Source organism: Lasioglossum baleicum, chromosome 9 (genome assembly GCF_051020765.1).
Source record: "Lasioglossum baleicum chromosome 9, iyLasBale1, whole genome shotgun sequence".
NCBI classification, from domain to species: Eukaryota; Metazoa; Arthropoda; class Insecta; order Hymenoptera; family Halictidae; genus Lasioglossum; species Lasioglossum baleicum.
In genome coordinates, this window is record NC_134937.1 from 7,089,613 (window position 1) to 7,113,445 (window position 23,833).

The following is a 23,833-nucleotide window of genomic DNA, read 5'->3' on the forward strand; positions in this document are numbered from 1 at the left end:
GGAAAAATTGATATAATTTAAGAATATCAATGTGTACATTATTTGCACCTTATTAGAATGAAGAAGATTTATAAGAAGAAATTTTTATTTGGCTCTTGTTCCTTACATTTAATGTAAAAAGCTTTTAATTCGAATGAAAGTTTGCGTGAGAAGATAAAAAATAGATTAACCCACTGACAGACTTGACTCAGAATGTCAAAATCGTTGTTTAACCACTAAATTTCTTAAATTAAATTGAATAAATACCTGTTACGTTGTGATAGAAAGGCTAAAATATCTACAAGAAATGCTTCAAGAAGTATGTTTGAAAAATTGCTAAATACATCTTGGAAGATTTGTAGGTTCACTATTTGAGGGCTAATCGATTCCAGAACTCAAACCACAGCTCAATATGTACTAACAAAGCATTCTGTGATTTTACAGGTTACAAGTAATTAGCGATCGACTTCGTCGATTGACACGCTGGGTGGCTGATAATAGAAATGGCAGGGAAGAAGGAAAATGTTTCTCCTGACGACCGAGGCGGCTTTGATTGCCAGAATATCGGTTATTGACAACGACCGTACACAACAGCGGATCGAATCCGCGGTTTCGGGATTACGCCGGCCAGTGACCGAGATCGAGTTCGATGGAATTGTTGAAAATATGATCGAGCGGATTCGCAGTTGCTCTTTTGAAGTCGGTTGCATTCATCGGGGAAAATGGTAAGTTAGTGCGACGACTTTCCGTCGGGTACGACATGATTCTCTGGCTGGTCAGTTCGCTATCGTAAAAATTGCGCACCGAATGTTGAATTCGAATTGCTCTGGATAAAAATAGACAACAATATCTCTTCCACAGAGCAATCCTGATTTGTGACATTTGTACCATTCGCTTAACTGTGCTGCCGCCTCAATAGTATAGTAATTAGACCGCGGATTGTATGCATTTATAAGAAAAATGACTAGGCATAATTTCAAACAGTAAAAACATTTGAAGAATTTAAAAATACTGTTATATTATTTTCAACCTATTTAACTATATTGAGAAAGAAAATCTATTTCACTCCAAATTGTTTCAATTCAGGTAAAAAAGGTTTATTTTGCATAAAGATCCGCTGTCTCATAATAATTATAATAGACTGAAAATATATACAATCTATACAATCTCCTTGTGCATGCATAAAATTCGCAGTATAACGATTAAATTTTTGCTTCTTTTCATTTTGTGGTGAAAGTGATTTTGCGTCATTCTATGTTATTCGGTGTAATTTATCTTCCTACAATTCTAGGTTGTTTAAAAATTAAATAACATAGAGTTTGAAATGTTGGTGTTCAGATCATTTTCATGCAACCCCGCAGTTACGTTTAACAAAATAATGCCTTGTAAGCAGACAAATACACAACAATAGATATGATATTATTATCAGAATGTGTTCATGACGTTCTCGAATTTTGAACAGTCAGTCACAAAAGTCTGTCCTATAATTAAAAAAATATAATTAAAAAAGAATAATTATATTGTCTTATAAAATAATATTTTGACGGGAGCATTTTATTAGCTGAGGTAGACAGCTTCTGAAAAAGGGACGACGTAATAATTATTATAATGACGAATGTGATTGGCTTTATACATACACGGTAATTGTTTGCACATTCTGTCCCATTTTAACAGAAACATTGCCTTTTTGTTTCAAATAAATAAAATTCACAAATACGTCGGCAAATGTCTCATCAAGAAAATAATTCAAAATAAAACAGTTTTATCATTATTATACTCCTTATTATTAAAAATGTTGTACCTCCTTGGAAGAGGTGATCCCTAAGGTAACTTGAAGTAACTTTTTCCTATGCGAAAATTTTCTGTCCGCGGTTTTGTTAACAATTAACGGAAAAAAATTTTCCCAAAGGAAACAGTTATTTGAAATAACTAGAATTCACTCTTTGCAAAGAAATATAACATTTTTGATAACTTTGTAACAAATTGACGACGACTTTCCACTACCCTAGCAAGAAGAAAAACATAAATCATTAAGGTAAAAGCCACGTCCTGCTAAAAAGGGGCTGACAATTCTTCCACGCAGCAATCCTCCATATAAAGATGAGTCTTCGATTGTTCTGCATAGTATATGTTGCAAGCGAGCAAACGCGAAACGGGTAAATATCGACGCCGCTTTGGTAATCGACGGTGACATATGTAATGTCCACACGACAAAAGATGGCAGGTTTCTCGGGAAATATCGGAGCGAGCGACGCCATCGATAAATCTTTTCTTTCTAGTTTACGAGTAATAGCGGCTGCGGCACGCATTGTTATCGGCCGGTAATATTTATCGCCGCGAACGGGAGCCGTACGTCTCGATGGAAATGGTTACAAGGATTTTCCGTGCGCCACGCCGCGCCGCTGTGTTTTTAGTAATAAAGCAACAGATTCGCAACGAACGCCGGCTTCGACGCGACACAGGAATAAACATGGAAGAAGGAGACGGCCTGCGCCAAACAAAACGCGGTACGTTTGCGACGCAATGCGTTTTATACTGCCATTTGAAAATATTAGAAACCGTGGGAAAGCGACCTACTTTCCCGGACAAACGTGATACAAAGAACATACGAATGGACCCGCAGCTAAAGGGAAATTTCCCCTGCAGAACCTTTGTAGCCGCGATTTTTTATCCCGCAGATCATACGGATGATAACGTGGGTTCGATAGCTGGAAAAGTTTCATATTCAGAGAATGATGTTTTGCTTCAATGCTCGAGAACTGAGGGAAGTATTCCTGCCAATCACGTTATACTTTCAACTTTGCTGTTCGTCATAATCATTCGTTCTTGCGAAGAGTAAACCGCGGAGGATTTTGCCTGATTTCAGGAACGCTGTACCTTCGGTATGATCTTAATTAGTCTGCGAATCTATGTGCACAATGAAGATTTTCTGAAATTCATTTCTTGCCTTTGAGATTTTAATACGTTTGAAATAAAGTAACAGTTCTTCTGTTACTGACTCGTATTTGGGACACTTATGTTTAGCGTATAAAACCATGCAATACTTGCTAGAAAAATTTAATAAATTCTAAAAGGTTCATTTACCTTTCATCTGAAGGTGAAAAATTGAAGGAACTGTTTCTCGTAAAGACGAATATATGCACAAGGTGAAAATCTTCCTTCGAAATAACAAATTTTTGGAACTTATATTAGGGAACATATGAAAACTATAATTTTAGAAAACATATACGCAATGAACATTTCAATTCGTCTGCTTCTGTTTAAGAAGTAAGGTGACGATTGTTAAGTGATACGTAAAAGTTGTTCATTTTTGCAACATTGAATTACCTCAAGGTCATTTCAAAGACTGTTAGACCTTTTTTTTCTGTATTTTCATAACATCGCACCAAAAATATGGCATTCTATATGGCAAAAATATGGTATTTGTTTATTTCTTAATACGAAATCAAATGATTGTTCTGTGTCTATTCAGAAGGTATATGTATTATAAATATTATTATTATTAAAGACATATCATATTCATTTTTCTGCATACGCGAATTGTGAACTCACTTTCCGGCTCTGGAATGTAGATACATAGAGCTCATTAAATTATGATTTAGTTTCGAAATAAACGAACAAGGATAGACTCCGGCAATTTCATTTATGCATTTGACCCGTTGTAAGTTTGATGATCAGCGCGCGCGCGAATAAATAAGTGATCGTCCCGATGAAATTGATCCGTTCGAGTGGAACAGAGTCGAGTTCAAAGAAAAAGATTGTTTAATCTGCCATTAGTTGGTCATCATTTACTTGGGCAAGAAGGGATATAAATCGACAGCGTCGGTTAGGTTATCCGACAATTTATATCAACGCAATATCGTACACCTATCACGAATGCCAATAAACCACGATAACGAGATGTTACACGGGCTTTACGTAGGCTCTCCTCGAATTATTACCTTCGAACCCCCTATCGTCACTGATGGGAGGAGCGGGAACCACTTTAACTCTCTTCACGATCGCGAAATGATAGCCCCTGTCGAAATTATTGCTATCCATGCCGCGGTGTACACCACGGGCCGGATACCGGTGCACTTGCGCTTCGATAAAGTATACGGGGCCGCGAAAGTGGCCGACCTTAATTGTAAAACGGAAGTCTCGTTATCGATCGAAGTCGGGTCGGCCATGCCGAGGATTTGCGAGCCCTCGCGACGTTTCGCGTATTTTAACAGCCCCCGAGTGCATTTCCGAATCGTTGTCGTTCACGAGGAATCGATGGACCGTGCCCGCTCTCTAAAACCAACAATAGGACTGCTGGACTCTCCCTGCTGAAATGAACGCCGAGATAGCACTTCTGCTTATACGAATTCGTTTTAAGGGGGTATTCTAGTTTTTAATGATCAGAAATAGATTCTTCGCTGTTTCTTTGAGTAAAGGACTGTCGCAAATGCTGGGACACGCTTTGTTTTTGAGCCATAAAATTTCAAAGCATGAGAATTGTGCCAAGAAATTATATACCGTTCGAAAGATATAGTTGTTAGCTACATTTCGCTGCAGAAAGTTTAATGATAGCGTTAACGCATAAATAGTAATAACCAATTTTCTGAAGACAATGTTTACGGTAAAAAAAATTTGCCGTATAAGTTGGGCTAGACCAAAAACTGTGAAAAGTAATTATTATATATCCTTATATGTGTGTGTGTGTGTGATTTGACTCAATAAAAAAAAAATAGTTCACTCAATAATATCGGCTTAATCGTCTGATTCACTTTCACAATGTGAATAACTTGCAGGCATATTAGCGCAATTCAAGTGCACAGCTTCTTGCAGGTGTTGCATTCGATGGAATTGGAGCGACTCAACTTCATTGGCATGTGTCCTTCATACCGACAAAAATTTATATCATCTCTGAAGTAGGTGAATCTGAAGAATGAGATGAAAATGACACTTCCCGCTTCGCTCGTTACAGAGGCACATACCCTGTTATCATAAGAACCAAACAATTTAAAATCCGTTAATTGCTCCTTATTTTTTACGTGCTAAAGGCGAAAAAATATTTTTAAAAACAATCATTTGTAGTAGTTTGTGGTTTATCGCTGTTACCAAGGTACTATTTAGGACAACGCATGTTATTAGCACTTTTATATAAAGCCCTACACATTTGAGTTCATTGGCCATTTTGTAAATAATTAAAATTCTTAATCAATTTTGGTTCGATTCAAAGGAAGGGAATATCCATAGTTAATAGACTCTGTTCGAAATCTTCATAACAATTGTAATCTTTTTAAACCATTTTTCTATCGTATTATTTATTTTTAGAGAAGTTGTATTTTTTTTTTTTTGAATTTCTAGAAATCGTATGATTCATTGTGTTGTGCTTAAAGAAGTTAAAAAAGTTCGCATTCTCCTCGTTGCTCTTGGAGCGAGCTTCATATATCAAGATGAAACACGAACAAAAACTAAAACAATAAACCGATGATTAGATAGGTATCGAGTTGGGGGTAATATCGACAGGATGATCGAGTACATGTTCCTGGTTCTCTTCCAACAAAACGGATATTGCGTGCGGTGTGTCGGTTCCCCTCGCGAGATGCCGTTTTATCTCGAAACTCGCGAAACTTATAAACTCGCGAAAAAAAATCGAAAACTGATATCGCCAGCCACAGCAGCATTTCACATTCAAAAGGAAGTGGCCGCGATTTCCGGCAGCATTAACCGGAAATTGACTCATCAGAAATTAATTGAACTAAGAAATTTATCATTGAACTAAATTTTTCATTATGTGCCTTGCTAAATAGAATTATTTTAAAATCAAGAATTGCATTGGAATTTGAATATTGGATATCACCAAATTTTTTAATGTGTTCCTCTTGCTATATAGAATTATTTTAGAACCACGAAATTCATTAGAATTTGAATATTGGGTATCACTAAATATTTGAATGTGTGCCTTGCTATACACAGAATTATTTCTCGAAAAAATCACGAATTTCATTAGAATATGAACATTGTATATTACTAAATTTTTCAATACGTACCTTGCTATACAGGTAAATAATTGCCGTAACGGTATAAAAATCTAAAACCTACTAATGTAAATGTTTTATTGTTTGGTGATGTTTGAAATAAAATATTCCTCAAGCAACGAGAACGAATTTTTTAAAAAATTATCAGGGAAATGGATCGAGAATGGAATAGAAAACGTGATGAAGAGACGGTGAAGGAGTTTCCAGGGCTTTCAGAACGTATGGAATAACCTAATAATAATCGATACGGCACGCATGGAGTGGTCCAATCGTATCTGCAAAAGGTACCCGGTGAAAACAGAATTTTATCGGCGAACGAGCGAGGGGAACACTGCTCGCGATCGTAACGAAAATAATCGTGAGTGCAAACTAAACGACGCGAGAAATAAAATTAAGGAACCTCGCTTGCAAATACTTGACCTCGTCGTAGTTAACGTAAACTTTAACGCTCGCCGTGAAGTTCATCGAAATTAATGGGAGATCGCGAAGAACGCGTCTGATTGCTCGGCGGAAAGTTTCTTGTTCTAACTTACGAGAAATAAATATTTCCCGACGCGTCGGCACGATTTACAATGCCAAATAATTTAAACGCTTTAAATTGAATTTCGTGCGGCGCGCAAAGTCAGTTCTAGGACATAATTATCGCCGAACTGGAATCGAATTAATCACTGGAATAATTCACTACGCGGTGCATTTCTAGCGGTGCTCATTATTACGTAACACTGCATTTTAATATCAAGGATATTTAAATTTTTATACGACGTATATTAGATATTGTGTTTGTATCTATTGTATTATTGGATACATTATATTTATTATATATATAACAACTATTTTATTTTATATCGTTGATCACTCTAATAATTAGACTGCGGATCTTTATGCAAAATAAACAAAAAATATATTAAACAAAACTCTTTAGAAACCACCCTTCTATTAAAATGCACTAAAAAGGAGGAAATAATTTTTTTAGACATCAGTGACTATAACTAAAAGCGTGGAGCGCCCACGAAGATTACGTCAATATAGTTTCTATTATGTCAATATAGCTTTTATTCATAGTCACTAATGTCTAAAATTATTTTCTCTCCTTTTTAGTGCATTTTAATAGAAGGGTGGTTTCTAAAAAGTTTTTTTTTATATATTTTTTTATATTTTCTACTTTTTAGTCTTTTTTAAATGGAACGCAAGATATAGTAATACTGGCATGAAATAGTAAGATGTATAGAAACATGTTTAAATTTTTATATGACGTGCATTAGTGTCACGACCGATTTCACATTTTTTATTATTTAGTTATTGAAATTATAAAGATGCTTCCATCAGAAATTATTCAATAAATTTCTGTACTCAAGCATATCCTGTTATAAAGATGGTGAAGAATCTAAATATGTTCAGTCTTATAATTTGTATAAAACAATCAATATCATTTTGTACCCATTACGGTTAGTGTTGAGACTATTTTATTTGATATCGTTGATTACTGTAATAATTAACTGAATTGCACGGTGTATTTCTAGTAATTCGTTCATTATTTCGTATTGCTGCATTTAACACGAAGGATGTCTACAGTTTTATATGACGTGTATTAAATATCGTATTTATTGTATTATTGAATACATTATTTCAATTGCAGATATTCTATTCAATATCATCGACGTGTGACAATGACTCGTGTAAACGGGATCAATAATTTCTTGTTGCACGTAGCGAAATTGAAATAATAATATTAATGAATGTACTTTATTTTGTCAATACCGATGGAAGACATCTACTTTTCTATACAACGTGCAAAATATCTCACGATAACGTGTATGTGAGAAGCAAACGTGTACGGTATTTAAGGATTGATTTATAACGAAAGAATATTACATGTCTACGACCAGTTGAGAATGTAAAATAACACAGCTCAGCATTCTAATCATACTATAAATCAGACTAATACTCTAGAATGAGGTTATCTACGAGCATGTTTTACTATTCCTAGTGTCACTTGCTGACTGCAGTACAATAGACCAGTGTCGTACGCAAAACAGTATCATTTACGAATATTTAAAAACGTGTGACAGATGAAAACGCTTCATTTTCGATCAACAACAAAATGCCTTGCGCAGCTGCAAGAGTGCATTGCAATAATAAAATAAAATTAGTTTAATCGAGAAAAGTGTTCAGAATGTTAATCAGTATGCGTCGAGCGTGCAACAGGCGATAATACAATAAGATAAACTCATAATCGTAAATAACGATGTCAACATTACGATACCGTCATCGCGTTGACGATACTATATCATCATCGCGGGCACTCGTTCACGGTTATGTAAATAAATTCCCGTTAAACAGCGACAGGGCAACCGTGCATAATTCTTCATTTCGCGTGTCTTACTCGAGGATAAGCAGCACCTGTCTTGTTCCACGAGCAGCCCAGCCCTGTCCATAAAATAATTACGCGTCGGCAGTGTATCAGAAGCGACGAGATAGGGAACGACAGTACGAGCAAAGAAAAACGCGTGATAAAGTCTTCTCGTGGAAGTACGGTAACTGTACCGATTACTGCGCTATCACGATTCGATCGTACTTTATTTTAATATTATTCCTAATTTATCGTGAAATGATAATATGTGCAAAAGCATTTTATGGAAGCATGTGTTCTAAATACAAAAAAATAAGAACATAGAGTCAGAAATAAGAACATTATGACGTTTACAACACTCCACAATTGCATTTATAATGTAAACTCCTTTGTCTTTCTCAATTCTCTTCTTCCTTTTTAGTTCTTAAAATCTCCAGTCTTTCTTTGTTTCTTCAGTTTTCAGTTTCATAAGTAAATCTTTTCGTGCACATCACTTTACTTCACGTTTTTTATTTTCGTTGCTGATGTTTTCATTATTCTTCGATTTTACTTTTGCCATATCCTGTTACTTTATCTATAATACTTTTTATCTATACCTAACCTAAAACGGTAGGCTGAAGTGAAGCTCGTTTCTCGTCGTAGTTGCAAATCACACCGCAGTGTTAGGGACATTTTTAGTGATTTTTGCGCCAAAGTAATGAGCTCCTCCTTCGCTTTAATGTACGTAATGCTGAGGGCTTAATTTTTTTTATTAAAATGGCAAGGGGAGTTTCTTATTATATTATTCTTTTTATATTTTTATTGTACCGAAGTAGGTATCTCTAAATAATAATAAAACTTTCCCGTATCCAATTTTAAATAACTTTACATTCATGTGAACAACAGTCAGTGAAGAATGTTTTTTCAAATCCTGAGATTATACAAATATGAAAAATATTAACGATTTTGTTTGCCTCGCCAAGTGAATTGTACAAATTTATTCAGGGCAAAATATACATTTTTACGTATTTTAATCTCATTGGGAAAAAATACCGCGGTAAAACGTACACTCGCAGTTATACATACGTACATTTATCATAATAATTAACCATTTGCTCTCGCAGCTATTTTAACTCGAAAATAGAACATATACATACCTCATAAAATAACTAAATGTTTAGTAATTGATTAGATACCGACAATATTAATAATGTAAACAATATTTTAGAATAATGATACAGCAATTTTTAGTGGCGCCTCAGAGTCATCGATCGAGTGCTAAGGGTTAACGAACCACGTATCTCTTAAATTCCTTAAACCAATCCGGTTTCAAAGTTTCTTTGTAGAACCTGAATTAAAGGACCCTGTTACCAATGTTCATAATCGTCACTAATTTCAACAGAACTTAGTTGACGGGTCAGGCTCGCGTCGTATTTTCCAGGGAACGTTTCCAGAGGTTCCCGGCGACGGATTATCAGCCGTTCTTTCATCGGGGAAACATATTCACAGATTTGCTCGTAAATACCTTGAATAATGCGCGAGGTCCGGCAAACAGAGCGCATCCGTGACTCTCCATAATTAAATACCGGCTGGCGCTCGTGTGCGCGTTACGAGACAACGTTTTAATCGGCTTTCAAGCTGTCGATGAATGGAATTTCGCGAAATTCGTTTACCAAACCTCCATCCCCCTTTTCTTCCGGCCGTGTTTCAGCCGGTAAGTCCGGAACGCAAACGGGGTCCCATGTTTCGAAGCAGAGACGACGCGGCATAAATACGTCGACCGTGAGTTTCTGCGGCTCCCGGTGAATTTATTTAGTGACGCGGAACCTAGGATTTTGATAAAAAGTTAATCATACGCTGGCAACGAGTATCAACCCGGTGATGTCTCGTTGTACGCGGAAGACACGTGCGTGATATTTGCGATAAAATTTATCCCCATTACCGCGCGCGGTGTGCTTTTTCAGAGTTCTACAAACTGTAACACTTTCTAAATATATCGGTGAGAAACAAAACTTTTTTTTTATATTCAGTTATTTTCAGATGAAACATTTACGTACGTCTTTGTGATATTTTTCTGGATGAAATGACACGAAACACAATACAGTTCGGGTGATTTTTACTTGTTTAACCCTTAGCAATTCAAGTCAATTCCCTTATTCAAAATATTCAATTCAAAACTTCCAAAATAATAATTGCTAAACATTTAAATAGTGCATGCGGTATTATATCAATTTCATATCCATCAGATGACAAAAATCATACAGAATGGAATTATTCTAAGTCGAATGATATGTTTAATTTTCGAGTTAAAATAGCTCCGAGTGCAAAGGGTTAATCCACGATATAGTAAACCTCGATTATCCGAACTAGTCACTGTGAAACATCAATACATGGATAATAAAAGAAAGAAATCATAGATTCGGATAATAGAGGTTCCACTATATCGCGAATCAAACGAGCAAATATGATTCAAACGGTGTCGTGTTTGGTGACAGTTTAATCGCGAAAACGTCACAAATGTGTCTGTGTACAAGTTTCGTAAAAAATAAAAGAAGGAATAGTTAACACGTTCCCTGCCAAGCCTTTAACTAGCTCGACAATTAAACAAACTTATGTGCTATGTTCTACATATACCGCATTTGTTATAATGCCTCATTCTTTTGGTGGAAACATATTCTACAGTGTTAAGCTTGTTATAAAATATATGTTTTTAGCGCATTAAATAAATATGTCAGAGTGTACCACGTGTGGCACGGAACAAAAACAACAATTTTGTCAGTGAATTAGTATCGTCTCGTGTCACACTTCTCGGCGATGAAGCTTGTGGCCTACTCTAGAGCTAGATCCCCCGATATGGTGGGGGTAAATTCTACACAAATATCATGCATATCTCTTCCGCATACATTGAGACATTACTGTAGCAGCTTCCGCAGCTTTCAGGCGTCTTGTCGAGGCTAGGGGACGTTACGAGGGGAGCGCAGTGCTGTTGTTTGCGAGGCAAAGAGAGAAGGATCGATTCAGTATGCCGTGTCGTTCGCAAAAACGGCGCAGCCAGCCGGAAAATAAATTCGTGGAACAAATTTTACGATGTCTAGCCGCGGGCATGGAATATCATCCCGGCTCAGGTCGAAGTTGCGGGATACGAGGTCCGCGATAAAGGCAGTCGAGATTCATTAGAGGAGCTCCGTGTTCTTTCCGTGCGGCATTACCGATGTCGCTATTATATACCGACGTCGACGCTATTAGAACTTCTGCCGCTCGAGGTTTCGACTGGGAGAATCGATGGGCAACGCGGAACACCCATTCCCGACCCTAAGGATAAAAAGGAAACTATATATATATGTATATCTGTGTTATAGGGGAAAAAATCTCGAGATCCAACGAGGATCGAGGACGGTTGAAGGGCGACGGGCACGGAAGAGACCATTAACGCCGATCCAAAAGATGCCTGAGCGACGTGATATTGGAAATCCTCCCTTTTACACGAGTTCTCATCCCACGGGAACCCCAAGCCACTCGATTTTTACGTGCCCCCATCCCCCTCCCACCCACCCACCTTTGGCTCCAACACCCTTCCCAACTTCGCCGATCCCGAACGCCTATTCTCCTCGATTTCGTAGTAACTACTGTCGAATGCGAGTTTCCGGCAGATATATTTCGAGAAGCCGTTTCACGCGCGATCTTCTTCTGCTAGGTGTAAACGTCGTAAATCGAATGTTGAAGGTAACCTGGTAAAGGGAGCGCGATTGGGTGTTGTGATGTTCCGTTGCACTCGGAATCAATGGAACTTGAGGATCACAATCGTCTTTTTAGCCTCTGTAATTTAAGGCGGTAGACTCGTTTCCAGCGTTGCAAGGGTGCGGGACTCGCGTTCTCATTTCTCGATAATACAAAAATGGGGTTTTTCAGTAGTGAAAAACGCTAGATAAAAGATCGATCTAGGGCGTTATAGTCCTCAAAAGTCCTATTTTTTCGTTTACAAGGCGTAATCTTCATTAATCTTCAATAATATGCATTATTATTGTAAGAGTAAAGGATGTTAAAACTCTAAATATTTATTGAACACATAACTGAGAATAAGAATATAAACGTAAACTCTTTAATAATTAATTGCGTAACCGTAATTCGTGTTCCGTTCCGTAATTGTATCGTTGAACGCGTCTTTCTGAATGTTTTCTCGACGTGATGTTTTGTTTGTCTAACTATTTACATCGTTGGTTACGTAGTCAATCGATATCGCATCAATTGACTCACGCACACACACACATACAAATATTATTACACGCATACAGAAAACATTCAAAATCTCGCTCCTACACTATTAGAGTACCAAGTAAGAAATTTTTTAAATAATATTTGTCTCGTGTTGATAATACAGTAGGACCTCGATTAACCGGATCCCAATTGTAAACAAATATGATTACATTATGAAGGGAAATAAATTTTCAAAAATAAAAAATTTATTTTGGAATATAATGTGCATTTTAATTATTTCGTCTGGTCTCGATTATCCATCGGGCCTTAATTTATCCGGGCTGTTTGTTTCCCGGTCAAGCCGATTACTCGAGGTCCTACTGTACTGTGAAATAATGTTCCGTCACAAAATATTGAGAAATGCCAGAGGATTTGTCAAATATAGAATGAAACTCGACGGTCAGTGTGTCAGTCAGAATCCGGGAATCTTGGAAATCATCAGGACATGCGACTGAATCGGACAGGTTCGATTGTATCCATTTTTAGTTGGCTCTTTAATTATTCGTTTTTTTAATATCCACTGTGCAAGGATTCCATTGGAAACCGTATGACAGTACGATTTGCCGTGAAATGACGCGTAAAAAGTGAACGAAATTGACCGTCCCGTCGAGACAAAACGGGAAAAGTTATTGAACGCGCCGGCAGCCGCGCGATAACCCGAAATCGACCAGGTATCAATTTAAATCAACCCCGATATGTAATATTCGCTCTTCGTTCCGCGGCGAAAAATATCATCCGGCGATTGTAAGCATTCACCCGTGAACACCACCGCGGCAATCCACTATTTATAATCCGACGGTTCGACAGTCAATTTTCGGAATCTATCGCCGATACTAATCTCGACGGACGCAACCGGCGCACCTATAAATTGTTTCGCTCGAAAGAGAATACAGTAGAGACGCGATTCGTCTGTCGTCTCCGTACTTCGTGATACTTGACTGCATCTCGGAAAATGAGATGTCAGACTTGCGAAACAACAAATTTCAATAAAACTGTCTCAATGGAATTGAATCCTCTTTTTATCTCATAATATTGATCCTTTAATAAAATCCTTTAATAAGAAATGACTATGCTCAAGTAACTTATAATAAGTAGACTGCGGATTTTATGCATTTATAGGAAGAATGAGTAGGTAGATTTTAAAACGGTACAAAGATTAAAGTGACTTAAGAGCACCAAACTATTATTCTCAACTTATTAAAATTATTCAACGAAGAATCAAATATCTATCTGGCTCCTGTCCCTTGCAATAGAAACAGACCATTTTAATTTTGCATAAAAATAATCCACAGTCTAATAATAATACGACAGGCATATGGTATATTAAAAAAAAATGTCGTGTTAATGCTTTAGATTTCATATCCCATCTTTCTCCGATAGAATTGTCCACATAGTCCATATAAACAAATTGATTAAACTTGTAATTTCTATTATCAGGATGATCAGAATAAGACAGTCAATTTTACTGTTTATTATTAATGTGAGGGCATCCTTTTCTTCAGATTTTCCAATAAACTTAACATAATAATCCGGACTCTCATTAACACAGTTGCGAAACTAATTGTTGCGAGAAATCTTAATTTACCAATTCTTGCTTCATTTAATAAACATGTTAATGGTGTTGGACTTTTTGTTGAATGAGCCGTAACTTCATTAACATATAAACTGTATTATAACATAAAGCTTTGTCGCGCACATCGAACGTGTTTATCAAAACGCCATTACACGGTCAATTATAACAAACGAGCGAGGTGCATGCACTGGAGAAAAAACAATCATCAACGACACGTGGATAGATTGTCAAACGCCTTTATAGTTCCAATAATTCGTTGATGCAATTTTCGTGGACACAAATTTAGCAGTTAACATTTAATTGGATCATTATTGTTCCGTATTATGGTGCACAGTTTTAAAAATTCTTCCAATTAACGATTTTTCTATTATATAATAATAGATACAAATTAATCTAACCGGATAAGTAAATGGCTGTGCTTGCAATTATTTATTTGAGCAGTAAGTATATAATTAAGTACAGTAAGCTGGCGACTCTGTACTGAATTATATCTCGGTTGTTATTGAAAATGGAAAAAATGTTGAAGGAAAGCTTTGCATGGTTTAATATGCTATATCATCCTGCGATACGGATTTTTACAGAAGTGCATCGGTGAAGTTGCAAAGTGCAATTGTTTCTCTTCGTAATCGACATTTAAACACTTACTATAGATGCTGCAAAAAAAAAGATAAATATATTGACAAGTAATAAGTTCTTCACGATTGTACCCTAAAACTTTTTTATTCAGAATAGCTCAAAGAATCGATTCATGCAAAATGAGATTATAGACGCGTCATGTGGGAACGCGTCACGTGACCGGGCGGTAGAAGGGGAAGGCAGAGTGGGGACTCACAAGTTCTAATCTGGCGACTCTGATTGTAGGACAAGGGGTTGATCATTGAAGTAAATATACTAGGTATCGAACAAATATAAATTTTCCTTTTCTTTCAGCGAACTGTTAAAAAAGCTCTAATTATTGTAACTGTGAAATAAATCGCGAGGAAAGACTGCTATTAAAAGAACAACAAAACAAATAAATTTTCTAACTTGCGTACGGCGTCGTATATTATTCTCTCAAATTCACGAAAAAAAGAACACATCCACGAAATCTGAAGAGGGCAAAACGGAATCTAAGTTCGTCGAGCCGTGTTTGGGGCATTTCCTCGAGCCGAAACTCCGTCTCCCCAACATCCAGCGTTTCGCCCGGCATTTATTCCCCTTTCTTCGGATTTCAGGAGCCGTCCCATCGGCAGCCTGTATCCGTTCTCCCGTGGTTTCTTTCGGAAGCGAGTTTCGCTATTCGACGTGCGTCGGACGTATCCGTCGCATCTCGTTCGTAGGAATCGCGGCGGCGGTCGCTCGAAGATTCCGACAGTTCGCAACTTTGCCGGATAGTTTCTGGAGCGTAGGCGTGACAGAAGTGAAGAGGAGAGAGGGTGGGACGAAGAGAGGGTTGAGAAGGTGAAAAACGTCGCGCGTTTGAGCGCAGATATCGAGCTTCGGGAGTTTGCATCGCGAGCCTTTCAGCTCGCGTGTGTGCTGCATATTCGGTTTTTTAAAAGCCCCGAGACCGAGCAGCGCGGCGAGGCGGCGGCGTTCGCTTCCTGTTTCCCACATGTTCGCTGGTGGAAAACCTCTTTCGCTGGCTTTTCCGTTCTGGGGGGATCGGTGTAAATCGGCACGAAAAAATGCATGAACGGTCTATCGCGCGCTCTCAGGCCCGCGGACGCGTTAAAACATCAAACGTCGGGCCGAGTCGGGCCGGGTCGGGCCGCCCAGAACAAAGATCCCGCTCGAACGGAAACGAGACCGACACGGCAGACTGAGAGACGCGTAAACAACGGGGCAAAAGCTGCGCGAGCGAAACGACGCGATGCTACGGCCAAAGCGAAAACACGCACAGAACGAGGAGAAGAGGCGAAACGGAAGAGAAAGCGCGAAGAGAGGGACCAGACCAGAAGTGTCGGCGGGCAAGTCGTCTCGGCTCCCTTTTCCTCTCAATCCGCCAACACTCTTCTCTCTTCGGTCCGTTTTCTAACTCTGGGCGCGCGGTTGCACGAGGGCGAAAGAGAGCGCCGTTTGCAAATTACGCGCAGTCTGAGGCGACTTAGGGACTTTCAGAGTTTTAATTACTCTGCGCGCGAGAGCCGCCTTTCGCTTTCTCCCTTTGCGGCGCGTTCATTCCCGGCTCTCCTCAACGCGCCTGTTTCACCGCGCGTACTCTGTGTATTCCAATCCCGCGGAAGAGTGCCGCGCGCTTTAATAGAAAAGGGAACTCCGATCCACGACCATAGCTCGTCTGATGCATCGTTTGGATCGCTCGTATCGCCGACCGCCCACGCAATCCGCTACTTTAAGCCAGTCCCAGTTAACCCCTTCTCGGTCCTCGTTACATTCATCCAAGAATAGTCCAAGGATTCCCAGTTAGTTCGTTTGAGAGCTTGGCAAACAAGCCTGATTTATCGCTGGTCCTGCGTGCCGCGGAAGCGGTCAATGGCGATGATCTACTCGAAATGTTGGCCGAAACTCATAATTTTGTACGGAACTCGTCAGGGAATTCATAATATTGTATAGCACAGTCCCAACGTATACATGTTTCTGAACTATCTGAATTTTTTTCCAGTTTTCGGTGTGTTTTTGTAAACATTTGTCGAATTTGATTCATTTTATTTTCGTAATCCACTTTCACTATTATACAACCTTTCAAGCTAATGTTTGGTTTTGTGTTAAATATCGGTAAACTTTGATTTGAGTTTTAAAAAGACCACTTTCAAAATAGAAATAGTCAATCAACACTTATTGTCTTCCAATGCTCTATAAATTGTTATAAAATGTGTATAAATAGAGTTGACGAAAAGATTCCCTTATTGAAACGTTTTTATAAATCACGAAAAGGTTTGTTACGAATACTACAATTCAAAATGAAGAGTGTTTAATTCAAATCTTTGGGCATCGTTCTAAATTGGGTCGCACGCGATAAGAGCACAGGAAGTCGAAACAAGGGGTGGCTGATTTTGATAAAATTGTGCAGCGATCTTTTCAGCGTCAACTGAAGCACACGAATCAACAGTTTGTACAATAAGGAAATAGCATGAAAAAATAAACGTGCAGTTTCCTTTCTGACGGACGATCTTAATGCCGCCGTGTCACGAAGGTACAGCTGACAGCGCGATAAAAGTGGTATAATTTCTGCATCTATGGTAACCGTGGGTTAAATTTAGTGGAACTGAATTATCGGATAATAATAGTAGAAGCACCTTTGGTTGTAAAGGCCAACATTTTAATTCGGAGCATCAACGAACTAGAGTCAAAGGATTTTTCAGTGGTTTAAAGAGAGAGCTTGACAGAAGAGATTCTTTGTTTTGTTAGATAAAACTTCATTCAGTTCTGAATTTCTTCATTCGCCAACGGCCATTTCACGTTGCAAAAAACCGATTCTCGTCCGATCATCGAAGTTAAACAGCGTTGAGCGTGGTCAGTACTTGGATGGGTGACCGCCTGGGAACACCGCGTGCTGTTGGCTCTTTCTTTTTTACTTTTATTTACAATATTCCAGTAATTGTTGCTCAACTTCAAAATATACAATTTTGTGTATTTCATTTTGCAGCGGATATCGAAACGCATTTATAGACCAGTAGCATCATGTTGCATTCAGTAGACTTATTGGAGACTCGGATAATAATAGTAGAAGTACATGTCTTTGGTTGTAAAGACCAACATTGTAATTTGGAACATAAACGAATTAGAATCATAGGATTTTTCATTGTTTCTAAGAGAGAGCTTGACTGAAGAGATTCTTTGTTTTGTTAGATAAAACTTCATTCAGTTCTGAATTTCTTCATTCGCCAACGGCCATTTCACGTTGCAAAAAACCGATTCTCGTCCGATCATCGAAGTTAAACAGCGTTGAGCGTGGTCAGTACTTGGATGGGTGACCGCCTGGGAACACCGCGTGCTGTTGGCTCTTTCTTTTTTACTTTTATTTACAATATTCCAGTAATTGTTGCTCAACTTCAAAATATACAATTTTGTATATTTCATTTTGCAGTGGATATCGAAACGTATTTAGACGAGTGGCATCATGTTGAATTCAGTAGAGTTATTGACAGCGGATTTTATGCATTTATAACAAAAATGAGCAGGTGTAATTTAAAACGGTAAAAACATTACACGAATTTAAGAATACTGTTACATTATTTTTTTTTGCATAAAGCTGTCTAGTTATTGGAGACTTGGATAATAATAGTAGAAATACCTGTCTTTGGTTGTAAAGACCAATATTGACATTTGGAGCATAAACGAATGAGAATCATAGGGAAATTTCTGTTTAGAAACGATTCTGCGAGATCGTTTCATCGATACTTCATAATCTCTCTTTATTAATACGATTCTGAGATCGTAGATTCATTTTTGATAAGTTGCTGGTAACTTCTTGATAATCCAACAGGTTATTTACAAACAACTGAAATACATTCCACTCTATAAAATAATCTCGATCGCTGTCTACGCATTTCCAGTACCGAATTAGTCACGTGACCGGGGAATAGCGTCGTGGAAGGGGAAAGTAGAGTGGGGAGACGAGTTTTACTTTGGTTCGCTATAATTGCGTTCCCAGTCCCGGCAATTATACAGTGCGTGTACTCTTCGAAAAGATGTGTGTTCAACTCCTTTAATTAATATAGGTTTCTCCATTTATCTTAATTGCAGCTCTAGGAAAGACGTCCGATAGCGACCGTTAATTCCCGGTTCTCTATCGCAGAGTAAACACACGCCTCCAGAGCCCGCTATAGCATTCGTTAGCATAGAAATACCATCGCCGTAGCGCAATATTATTTGCGGGGCAGCGATTAGCTTATGATTCAACGAGAGGCCTGGTTCGAGCAAAGGTTCGAACCCTCGTACGCTCAGAATTTTAATAGTGCACGCCTCGAGAGAGAGAGATTGGAGAACAATACTATTTACATTTTTCTGTCCGTGCGATTATGGCCAGCCGGTTTAATCGATCGTTACATCTCGTGAAGTTTTGATCTTCGTTTTCTCGTCTGCCTCCTCTCGTTTACAGCCGAGGCATAATCCGCTCTCCCTTTTATTCGTTTCGTTCGCTATTCTACGGTCGCGCGTGACGTAACATGCGCGCGCCTCGTTAAACAACTAATACGCGACACACATTTTTTACAGGTCACGTTCTACCCGCCCAGCGTTGTTACACTCGTAACGTTGCCCATTAGAGAGAAAAAATCGTTAAGGCACTTACGAGCACGCCACTGTCCTCTTCCGGTAGGCTATAGTAACACACGCCAGACCCCATGGCTCGTGATAAACCCGAAAAAAGAGGAAAATCGGGAACAGTGAACTCCTGGTGCAAATAAGAAAATGCCCGACCCGCGATAACATAACACGCAATAAGCACGATTGCGAATATAACCGCAAAACCCTCGTGTCGGTAGGAATGTTAGCAATAATGTGAAGAAACACTTACTCGTGGTCTCCCTCTTGTTCTTGCATTCCTTGAATCTATCAGTCTGGGGATCTCAGCTGCCAAAGAGAATCTAAGAAGCAGACGATCTAAAGGGGATCTTAGAAGATCCTGAAGAGAGTCTAAAGGACTTCAGTCTAAAGAACTCAAGAAAGAGATCAGGAGACCACGAGTGATCAAACCAAGAACCCCAATAAACCGAGGATTCAGATCCAAGAACCCCATGACCTGAGGATCCAAGCTTCAGGCTCCCATAAACGACCAACCCCCAAAATCGCAACATCGGAAATCTTCAAATACAGAATACTCCCTTAAAGAGTATGGCTACGGTAAGGAGCCTAAAAATGTCAATGAAGTAAAAAAATTGTTTAATATAAAATCAAATTGAAACACTGTTCACAACATATCTTAAGGTACTAAAGACAATTTTTTCCTCCAAATGGCTCCAGGGCCTGACATCTAGCATCCAGATTTTTCGAGCTAGAAAAAAGATTTTTTTCGAATCTACATTAAAATGAAGTTGCAAAAATTGCAATTGCAACTTCACACCCATTTCTTTTTAAAAAAATCAATATTTTCAGAAAGCCCTACGTACTTTTCTAAGAATTTTTAGTGAAATCCGAAAGAAATTCTTTTCAGATGTCAAGCTCCGGAGCACCTGCAAGAAATGATTAGATTCTGTAAGCTGTAGCGCCGTCATTTTGGATCGAAAAGTACAGAACAAATTTTTTGAAGTACCTAAATTTATATCGTGAACAGTGCTTTAATTGGATTTTAGATTAAATTATTGATTTATACTGAAAAATTGTTGTTTTTACGCCTGTTACCCCTTTAAAGTAAAGTAAAGGCACATTACTATCATGTCACGTGACATTCTGAGAGTATGAGCCATATGAAGGGTTTTCCATTAAGAGGTATCACTTTAAATTTCGCGCTATTTTTTATTTGTGAAGTTTAGAGTTGACACTCTTCGACTCGTGGTTAAAAAAAATGGTAAAAAATTGTTAATTGTAGAAAACAGCATGTTTTTAGAATTTAAAAAACACTTCTTAATGAAAGACATATAAGCATTATTATTTCTTCTGTATGCAACACTATGGCACGTGATTTCACGTGATGTAAGGGTTGTTTTTCACTTCATTGTCGCCTGCTTTCCGTGATAAAGCCGCGAAAAAGAAAATGGGGAACACCAAACCTGTGTCCAGGCAAATAAGAAAATGTTCAACACTGAACTTCGGTGCAAATAAGAAAATGTCCGAGCCGCGATAGCTTAACACGCAATGAACACGATTAGTAATGTACCGCACACTGCTCGTGTCGATTGCAATGTTCATAGCTCGCAGTAATGTGGAGAAACACTCGTGTTTCTCAATTCTGTTTCACCTCGTCGACGCTAAACGAGTTGGTCCAGAAACTCCCAAATCACCCCACTGGTCGATTAACTCGCGCTGTGCCCTCGAAGGGTTGTTATTCATTTCATTGTTGCCTGCTTCCTGTTTATTGGCAGCTGTACGCTGCCGGGGCACCTCTCTGACGAATCGTTACGTGACTGTGATATACTCGAATGCGTGTTACGATATAGTACCAATGAATTTTGTTTTTCGTTTCGGGGAACTTATGATTAACGGTGTGACGATCGTTTTGGTGCCTTTAAACCGGCTTATAGGAATGGAAATTTAAATTTATACAGGGTAGTCCGATACATATCGCTTCATCTTCGCTGTTTTTGAAAGTATGAAAAAGCTTTATCAACCAAACTGTTTAAGTATGAAGAGAACTAGACTAAGGCAATAACAGTTTTTCATTAATCGATAATTTATTGATTGATAAACACGAAAATATGGTAAACAAGATCTACAAATTTCAATAACATTAAAGTTGATGTGTCTCTTAAATTAATAATTTTCCGACATATGTTTATACCTTTTATTATTGTAGAGTTTGATGAGCTGAATTGAAAAATTAAGGTGATCTTGAAATCTCCGAAACTCGTTCACTTTCCTAAAATCTGTTATTTCCATATTATAGTCCTCTTTATACTGAAAAACTTTGGTTAATAAAGTTGATTCACATTTTCAAAAACAGCGGAGATACATAGTTCGGAGTTAATATGTATTGGACCACCCTGTATACTGGCGTGCAAAGTTAAAAAGCCACTAAATTTTCGTCAAAAAATTGTAAGCTCTACTTTAAGAATGCTGCACATGCTGTAACAATAGTTTCCCCAAAACAAGTCTCCATCATTGTAAAAGTGTATGAAGTAAGAGTATGTTTTTCTGTTTCGAACATTTTTCAAATTTAAACGACCATAGCGCCATTGAAAAATTTCGTAGCGGACTAACACCGTCATGGCTTTAAATGATTGATGTCTCCCCTTTGCGACGAGCTCTTGAAACTTGCTGTACGATTTTTCGTTGCCGTTTTATTGAACGTTCAACGAATAGTGTACCGCCGCCATTGGATTTACTTGGACAGGGTAAACCTTCAAACGTGATTGAAAGGATCTTTTTTTTTTTAATAAGTCTTCGGTCAAATTTTCAAGGTGTTTCAATACTGAATTTTTTAGAAGTCACTTTCAATCTTACGTATACGTTCTTTAGTGTATCTTTTAGCTGGCATTGACAACAATCCGAAAAAACATATCTCTGGATCGAGAAATTTGATCTAATAGAATCTAATATGGTATATTCTCTGAATCGAGAAATTTGGTGACATTTTACTATAACTCTTGAACCATAAGAGATATCGGTATGAAATTTGCACTATAATTCATTAAAAAATGATTTCCATCTACTAACAATTATCGTAATAAATACATATTTTTTGCCCGAATTCCCACACTTCGATTTTCTTTATGGTACCATATCTAACTTAAGAAGAAGTTAATAGTGTCCGGGTTTCAGACGGAGAAGTCGGGGGTTTTTGTGCCGTTCGTCCTGGGTTCGCGATTTTATAGATGAGAAATCTACACTACCGCTCAAAAGTATCCAGACACTTCCTTTTCCTCTACAAAACGTAGTTTAAGTTGGTAGGCAAAATATTTAGAACAATTTTGTCACTTGTAATCATTATTATAATATTATATTGTGGTATCATAGCACAATAGAATTTATTATTATGTCCAAAGTATATAATGAAAATGCAATAATATAATTTCTATCCACAAATACGAAATCTAGTGGAACGGTCTCGGTGCTTGAAGGGATTTCAAGTTTCACTTTGTTTCATTTCTAAGGTATAGAGTGAATTCACAGAATTTTTAGATAGAAATTGTGTTTTTCTTTTATATTCACTGTAATTTTTTTTTTTCTATAGCAGCAGAACTTTCTGGATATTAAACTGTAATGTATAAACGACAATAAATAATTTTTTCTAAATTTTTCACACACAAGAAAAATGGTCCTAATTTCAATTTTTCCAACCTGTGGGCTCGAGGAGCCCCACCATGGAAATGCTATGGTTAAATAACTTTTATGCGTTGCTATTACACATTTCGCAAGTGTTCGGATACTTTTGAGCAGTAGTGTATGTACGAATGAATGGTGTATGACGAAGGGATGAAAACTATTAAACGTCGATTGGACAGATCCACGGAAGCTCGAGCCCTTATACATCGGATCGAGCCCGAAATATGGTCGTACATTTTACGCGGCAGAATCCTTTATATCAAGGGTCACCCATGAAACTAGAAACGTGCTCGGAATGTGTTCGCCGAGCTACGATCCTTCGGTACGTAGCTCCCAGAATGATGTCACGTGAGGTACTTCTTTTATCTGGGTCAAATTAACATCACGATACACTCTTACACAACAGGAATTTCTCCAATCAACGGAGGTTAGCCGAGAACAACAAAGCGGGAGAGACTGAAAGGCGGTTCCTTTGTCGACAGTCTAGTTAGCATAAGTTGTACGGTATCCATGCCACTTCGATCTGAATCCTTAATGAACAAGCACGGTCGCGAACCGGGATAATTACATGGCTAACGGTGGAAAAAAGCGTTGCGGACGTACACAGCGCGACGCGACACGGGCCTGTGGGGAACACGTACGGCTATCGTTCATGGCAATTTCCACGATCCCGCGTTTCTTGTCGGGGCACGTAAGCCACGATCGGAACGATCGGACGACAGTGATGAATGTCGCTTTACCGGTGGTCCCCACGTATAGCAAAAACTCAGTATTATTTCCCGAGAAAATTCCGGGATCTGAATGCGCCGTGAATTATCGAACGGAGAG

The 23,833-nt window shown here is 38.2% G+C and overlaps 2 protein-coding genes and 2 non-coding genes across 19 annotated transcripts in view; 3 read left to right on the top strand and 1 right to left on the bottom strand.

The window, feature by feature from the left end:
* Positions 1 to 23,833, bottom strand: part of Hiw (MYC binding protein highwire) — a 525,671-nt gene that overhangs the window by 438,148 nt on the left and 63,690 nt on the right. The gene's annotated exons all lie outside the window — the stretch shown is intronic.
* Positions 1 to 23,833, top strand: part of LOC143212420 (uncharacterized) — a 240,721-nt gene that overhangs the window by 167,792 nt on the left and 49,096 nt on the right. For both annotated transcript variants that reach the window (XM_076431242.1, XM_076431244.1), the window contains exon 3: positions 424 to 704. The gene's annotated coding sequence lies outside the window, so the exon portion shown is untranslated. The remainder of the gene's footprint in view (positions 1 to 423; positions 705 to 23,833) is intronic.
* Positions 17,526 to 17,645, top strand: LOC143212474 (5S ribosomal RNA). The gene has a single exon (XR_013009699.1). It is a non-coding gene; the product is annotated as a 5S ribosomal RNA (ribosomal RNA).
* LOC143212475 (5S ribosomal RNA) lies at positions 17,967 to 18,086 on the top strand. Its single transcript, XR_013009700.1, has one exon. It is a non-coding gene; the product is annotated as a 5S ribosomal RNA (ribosomal RNA).